Source organism: Protopterus annectens, chromosome 1.part1, assembly GCF_019279795.1.
Source record: "Protopterus annectens isolate FY-2018-M chromosome 1.part1, PAN1.0, whole genome shotgun sequence".
NCBI lineage: Eukaryota > Metazoa > Chordata > Ceratodontiformes > Protopteridae > Protopterus > Protopterus annectens.
This window is the reverse complement of record NC_056726.1, coordinates 1,057,444,480-1,057,452,814: the sequence shown is the minus strand read 5'-3', so window position 1 is coordinate 1,057,452,814 and position 8,335 is coordinate 1,057,444,480.

The following is an 8,335-nucleotide window of genomic DNA, read 5'->3' as shown; positions in this document are numbered from 1 at the left end:
GGCGCATGCTTACATTTATCAAAGGTATCAGAACTTGTCAGAGATTTGGGGTCCATGGCTAGGGTAAAAAAGGCCCTTGTGATCATTAGGCTAGTAAACACCTATGAACCTAACTCAATTCAATCAACTAACAGACTGTGAAAACTGTCATAGATATTTATATCAGGTTCCAAAGAAAGTAAAACAAAACAAACCACTGTAAGAGTTCCACCCTCTCAGTGCTGGTTATGGAATGACATCACATTTGATCACCTGACTCTGGTACAATGCACACTCAGAGATGCTAAGATCTGTTGTAATATCAGAAAGCTATAGAACAATTTCAAAAAACTTCTACTCTTCCCTTCCAGAATTCTTTGTTTCAACATATACATTTAATCAGTTATAATAACACTGTTCATACATTTTTAATACAACCATCTGTACAAGTCAGTGTGATATACAAAACCACCCACAAAACTCTACCCAACCATGCTGGCACATGTCACCAGTGATCTGCCTTACTCTCCCTGGCACAGATGGCAACACCTTACATCATCACAGGAACCAAAAAATAATAATAATAATTTGTCATGACCAAGGATTATAGAATTGAAGAAGTGTCAATATGTTATAATATAACAAATCAAGGGATAACAATGCAACCTAAATTGGAAACATCAATACTTGAAGGAATGTGTGCCTCATTAAAATATCTTGTATAAATACAAATTGAGAAATATAAGGGTGCATCTCTTTTATACTGTGTATATAATTTCTAAAATAGTTTTGAATAGAAACAACAAGCACATCTAGCCCACCATTAAGTATAAAAAGTTCTTATTTTCGACTGCAGCTACTGGAGATTAACAGAATACATTTTTAAAGTATCATTTAACAGTGGTAGCTTTAATACTTCAGGAATAATGTAGAGGAGGGTCTGTCAGTACTTTTTTTCAATTTTTTTATTGGTTGAAATATAAAACAATCATAGAAACATTTCAATTATTAATTAATATTTCAACTATTTTCTTTCTTTTAAAAAATCAACAGCAGAATGTGTCAGTAGCTCAAATGACAGTGAATTTTGGTTTTTGGTGCAAAAGGCTATGGGTTCTAGTGCAACACCATGTAGTTGGATTCATATTCCAATACTGACACTGCAGTGTAGCATAGGGGGTGGGAGTGTGTCATCCTATGGATGAGACATTAAACCAAGGCCCCAACTAGCTGACTTGGTGGTACCTCAGGTAGATGTAAAAGATCCCACAGCATCTGTCAAAAAGACTAGGGGAAGTTTCCCAGTGAGCTAACCAAATTTCCCCTATTCGGTATGAACATCACCTCAGGTCCTCCTGAAAAGAAGCTATTAGTCTAGTGGTACTAACACAGTTGACAAAGTATAAATAAATAAATAAATACATATTTTTTTTTAAAGTAAAACAAGTTTAAATGTCTATAGTCTTTACAAGGTATGTGTATTACCGATATATCATTTAGATAAATAGTCAAGATATTCAGTAAAAGGAAATAAGAACGCTAACCTTTATTCCGTCAAATAAAATACAACGCATACATATTACACTGTACCTCACTAATCGTACAAGAACACCCTTTGCATTAGTTATCTTTTACATTCTGCTCTTTATACATCCAGTCACCCCCAGTTCTCACCAGCCTACAGACAAAAAAAATAGACTCATGATACAAGCAATTAACTAAATTTCCTGATAATGTTCCTCTAAAACCTACAGCCATATAACTCCTAATCTGGCTAGAACTATATCATCATCTAACATTTATGCAGTTAGTTAAAGGACATACCAAACCTAGAATTTGTCCAGCCCTTAAAAATATCCTTCAACCTTAATCTCTTGCCAGAAACCCAAAAGGAAACAAAAATGTTTTTTTAATCACTACCACAGGTAATAATAATAGTCTGGAAGACTCACTACACTTACACTTCCAAACTCTGGAAAGGCATTCCTGCCCATCTAAAAATGATAATTAATAGAATGACTGGCCATTAGTATTCAAAAACGAGCACACTGATTGGCCAGCCCAACCAGCGTGCCCATTGTAAATCCGAGAATAAACAAACGGAAAGTATATCTTGTATTTTTTTTTTAATACAGAAGAAAACAGAAGGCTTTTTATGTTCGGGAGACAGTGCAGACAGAAATGTATATATTTATTTATTTATTTCCAGTTTGATGACTGGGGATGTCGACTGGGCTCAGAGAGCCCATTTTCAGTGGAGGCCCGGGGAGAAAAGCTCCATGTTACAAAGTTTAGATACAGATACAATACAGAAAAGAAGAACAATTTACAATTATGTTTCATGCCAGAGAGCAGGTGTAATTTCTTGGGTGCATGTTACCTTCAGATACAGACACAATATTATTAATGAACAATTTACAGTTTACAATAAAAGGATAATCAGGTACGTTCTACAAAACGTTAAAAATGTACCTGGTTATCCTTTTATTTTGTATGTCTTGACTCTCCCGAACATAAAAAGTCTCCCGGTTTCTTCTTTTTTTTTTTTTTTTTTATATTGATTATAAAAAAAAGGAAGCAACAGAGGTCTTTTCTCCACTGCTACCTCTTCACAGCACTGATGTACTGTGTAAGCATAGGAACACAAGTCCCAAACGCATGCGCAGTACATCAAAAACAGCCCGGGATACCAACAAGACGCGGAAGGGCAGCAAGGTTGTATTATACAAAGACATTATTTAAGAAAAGTAAGTATTTTTTTCTTAAATAATGTCATTGTCTAATAGCAATAACCCATGGCTGAGTGTGAACAATGCTGGATTTACCTGTGGTTGGCTTTGTTTGGTCACTCGGGCTTCGCCCTTGTGACCAAAGCACACCAACCGTGGGCATTACCCACACCCAGCCATGGGTTATTGCTTAAAGAACATAACTTCCTTCAAAAGTCATCTCAAAGAATAGTAAACAATTCATGGCTATGCTTTTTCTCAGCCCCAGGCTAGTTTGACCCATACAGCTCCTAGCATTTCCTGTCTCCCCCTTCTTATTGTTCAACACTATAGAAAATCAAGCTATGACCCATCCTTCTGGAGCACGGTCACCTCTGTCTACCTCTCTTTTCTTCTCCTCTACCTTCTCCTCTAACTACTTTTCAGAGTACAAATGACTGCAATCCTATGACATGCTATAACCTGTTTAATATTATTTTATAATAATATTAATTTGAATGTATTTTTATCCAGTGTTATATGTTTAACACATGTCAAGTCATGTATATGTAAACCTTGCATTTGTAAAAAACTGTTAAAAGAACACTTAAAACTCACATGGCTATGTCCTTGCTACCCACCAGGTTGATCCACATCACACACACCCTCTGACCCGCTCTCATGCTCCCTTTCACTTCTATCCCTTGAAGAAGAATCATGATTCCTCTGTATAGTGCCTCACCTGCAAACACCCACACCAACAGTCTGCAATTATATACATTCCAACTTCAAACTCAACCACTTCTCACAAAACTAACCCTAACATCCTCTCCCAACTCCATCTTACTTACATTTATCTCAATCAATGTCATTACTGGAAACCGGTATATTCTAAGCACTACTTTGACTTATAAACTATTTATTAAAACAATGACTGAGAAGGTCACACTGACAACCCTGTGTTTCTTATGCTTAGTCAAACACTCTGCTTTTGCTGTGCTGATGAGGTCATAACAAGCTGAAATATGCATATCCACAGCTAGTGGGGCTTAGCTTTATTGGCCTGAAATTGTCCATTAAAATAATGAAACAAGTCATGGGCATTCAGAATCGCCAGTTAGCTGAAACACCTGGTGTTCATAAGGGGAATCTGAATATATCCCATGTGCCTTTGGTACAAGAGGTTTGAGAGGTCACTCATTGGACGTTCCAGCTTGGCTAACGTTTTTGTTTAGTTTTTAACTTATAAACTATGGAATTTTGTTAAACCTTGCAACTACCAATGAATATTGTACTTTGTAACTTTAAAACTATGGAATCTTGTTAAATCATATGTTTTCCTATGAATGCTTGCTTGCTACGTAGAAATCTCAAACTTGTTTGTTTTTAATATGTGGAGCTTTTCTCCCTGGGCCTCTGCTCAAAATGGACATGTATCCAGTCGGACTCTCCCGGTCAACAAATGTAAAAATAAATAAAATAAAATAAATTCTAATTATAATCATTGTTACATGCTAAATGTGGAGCTTTTCTCACCAGGCCTCCACTGAAAAAGGACCTTTGTGCAGTCAGACTTTCCTGGTAATCAAATGTAAAATAAATAAAAAATAAATACATTTGATTGTGACTTTGGACATCATCACATCCCGACCCCAGCCCCTGCCCAGAAAACCACAGTGAAAAACTTTTCTAAAGCAAATTTCACACTCCTCAAAACTGAGGTGGAATCCTTCAAAGCCCCATGGGCCTGAGGAAAATACGGCCCAGACCGCAGAATCCTTTATAAACGCATTCTATGAACACCTTCAGGAATGCATGGATCATGCAATCCCAAATAAAACCAAGACCCAATCCTCTCAAGTTAGGCATCCTGTCTGGTGGACCCCAGCCATAAACAAACTATACAATAGAAGGAGGAAGCTACTACAGGATAGAGCAAAATCTCAAAAAGGGAAGGTATCTCTGATCAGTATTAGCAAAAAACTACGGGCACTCATAAAATCGTCTAAGGCCAGCTTTGAGAGAAAAATTGCACAGGACACTAAGGATAATCACAAGGCTTTCTTTAGTTATGTTAGGAACCTGGGTGGGAATTCCCAGATATGCTCAGAATTAGTCCAAAATGACCAAAAATACACCGAACCCACAGACATTGCCAACATCCTAGCTGTCAGGTTCAGTGCAAACTTCTCCCCCCCTTCCCCACCAAAAGGGCAAATATCTATCCCAGCAGAGTGCTGCCCCCCTGACATCTCAGATGCACAGGTAAGAGCTGCCCTCTCCAAAGCAAGAAGCACAGCATCAATGGGACCAGACGGTGTCCCGGGCTGCATCCTACATGAACTCCAAGAAGAGCTAAACCCAAACCTAAAACTACTGTTCAATCTCAGCCTTACTACAGGATACGTACCCAAAGAGTGGCGTACAGCAACAGTGGTCCCTCTCCACAAAGGTGGTGCCTCAACGGATCCTGGAAACTATCGCCCCATAAGTCTCACTAGCTTGGTCTGCAAATCTATGAAAAGGATCATCATGGACCTTATAAATAAAGATATTGGGGACCTACAGACACTGGATCCTACCCAGTTCAGCTTTGTTAAGGGCAGATCCTGCCTCTTAAACCTGGTTGATTTCTTTGAAACAGTCACCAAGGCCATTGACGAGGGGAAGGTGGTCCACACAGCCTACCTGGACCTTGCAAAAGCCTTCGATACAATACCCCACTCGGGCATTATAGATAAGCTCACCCTCTTAAATATAAACCCCTATGTCACTAGATGGGTTGCAAACTGGCTCAAGGACAGAACCCAAATGGTTAGAATTGTTGGAGCCATATCAGACTCCAAACCAGTTACAAGTGGCATCCCACAAGGCTCAGTCCTGGGACCTCTCTTGTTCAGTATATATTTCTCGGAGGTACAGGCTAACATGGAAGGACTGTGGCTGACCAAGTTCGCAGATGACTGCAAACTGGGCACCATAATCGACTCTCCAGCCGACACAAGCATCCTATAAAAGGGCCTCATAGAAACAGACAACTGGTGCCAGAGCCACAGCCTCAAGCTAAATGCCAAAAAGTGTATAGTCATCCCCTTTGGCAAAAACAAAGTGCCCACAAATTACCACATAGGTGGTAATCCATTAAGTATGGATAAAGTAATTAGGGACCTGGGGACCCAAGTTGATAGCAATCTCTCATTTGACAACCAACATGGCCAAAGTGGTTAGAAAAACATTTTATATAGCCCACCTAATCATGAAGGGATTCACATCTAGATCAGGGGAGGTCATCATGCCTCTTTACTCATCCCTCATCAGGCCCATAATTGAGTACAATGCCCCTTTTTGGATGTACCTTACCAGACACCTGCAGCAACTGGAAAGACCCCAAAAGTACCTCACCAAGATGATCAAAGGGCTCAAACAGATGCCATATGCTGTCCGGTTAAAAAACTCCAGCTCTACTCAGTGGCATAGAGCCTGCTCAAAGGTGATCTGTGCCTGACGTATAAAGCCATGTCCAACCCGGAATCAGGTAGTAGTGTTTTAATCTATCCCCAAGACATAAGACATGCAACACATAGTTCTCAAAGTCAGTGTGCTAAACAGTCACAGTCCTTAAGGCCAAACACAATGCCAGACACACTTGTTATAGGTGACTCCATAGTCAGACACACTGACGTCCCACTCACCAGACTGAACAAGGAAAAGATCACAGTAAGCTGCCTGTCAGGCGCTAGAATCCACCACATAACACAAGCACTCAGGTCACTCCACAGCAAGTACAAGTATGACTCAGTCATTGTCCATGCTGGTGTGAACGACCTGAGACGTACCTCCCTGGACTACATGAAAAGAGACATAGAGGAGCTCTCAGATTATGTAGCCCAGGCCGGTATGACCCTGACCCTGAGCAGTATCCTACCCTCACCAAGAATGATGCCACAATACAGAGACAAAATGATCAGCTTTAATAATTGGCTTAATTACTGGTGTCATTCTAAGGGGATCCAATGTCTGTCTGCCTGGGATGACATGCTTGACAAGCCAAGCTGTTTCGCAAGGGACGGCTTGCACCTGTCACCCCTGGGCTTCCGGATATTGGCAAAGGCTCTTGCCACCCCCATACTGCCTTTTTTAGGCAAGGCTCAAATGATAAACCTACTGCCCTAGAAAACAAAAATGGAAAAAAACTAAGGGTAATACTGCTCAATGCCAGAAGTCTAAACCTCAAGATGCACGCCCTCGAAGCCCTCCTCAGTATGGAGAACATCGATGTCTGTGCTGTAACTGAAACCTGGTTCAAGGCTCCTGAGAGCACCCCAGCACTATCAGGTTATACCTCATATCATGCTCGGCCCCAAAATCCGGACTGAACCACAAAAGGAGGGGAGTATCCATATTCATAAAGGATACCCACACCTCCAGGTTAGTGGCAACGCATCTAAGTATCGGAGACCATCCAGGTGCAATTAACCATAGGTAAAACTGCCCTACAGTTTGTAGCATGCTACAGACCACCCTCTCAAACTCAGGAAACCCACACAGCCTTCCTGAAGACACTGGAGAGTATGAATGTCTCTCCAAATACCATCATATTGGGTGACTTCAACTACCCAAACATAGACTGGGAACATTACTCAAGCCCTAACACCCTAGCCCAAAGGTTCCTGGAGTTCATAAACTCAAATGCTATGGAACAACTAGTCACCATTCCCACAAGAGGAGAAAATATACTAGACCTGATCATCACAAACATGGGGACAAAATGCTCCACACCAGAAGTATATCCCTCACTGGTGAGATCAGACCATAAATTAATCTCAGTGGAGATCCACATCCCGCCCCCAACCCCAGCAAAAAAGACCACAGTGAAGAACTTCTCAAAAGCAAACTTCACACTTCTTAAGACTGGAGTGGTATCCTTCAAGGCCCCCGAGCCAGTGGAAACCACAACCCACGCTGCTGAAACCCTTACAAATGCCTTCTACGAGCACCTCCAGGAATGTATGGATCAAGCAATCCCTAATAAAATCAAGACCCTTTCCACCAAAGGCAGGCACCCTGTCTGGTGGACCCCAGCCATAAACAAACTCTACAACAAGAGGAGAAAGCTACTACATGACAGAGCAAAATCCCTAAAAGGGAAGGCATCTCTGATCAATACTAGCAAAAAACTACAATCGCTCATAAAATCATCCAAGGCCAACTTTGAGAGAAAAATCGCTAAAGACACAAAAGACAATCATAAGGCTTTCTTTAGCTATGTTAGAAACCTGGGTGGAAACTCCCAGATATGCTCAGAATTAGTCCAAAATGATACAAAAATCACTGAACCCACAGACATTGCCAACATACTGGCAGACAGGTTCAGTGCAAATTTCTCCCCTCCCTCCTCCCCAAAAGGAGAAATATCTATCCCACCAGAATCTAGCCTCCCAAACATCTCAGATGCCCAGGTGAGACCTGCTCTCTCTAAAGCAAAAAACACAGCATCAGTGGGACCGGACGGTGTCCCCGGCTGTGTGCTACACGAACTCAATGAGGAACTAAACCCACACATAACGCTGCTTTTTAATCTTAGCCTTACTACAGCATCCGCACCCAAAGAATGGCGTACATCAACTGAGGTCCCACTACACAAAGGC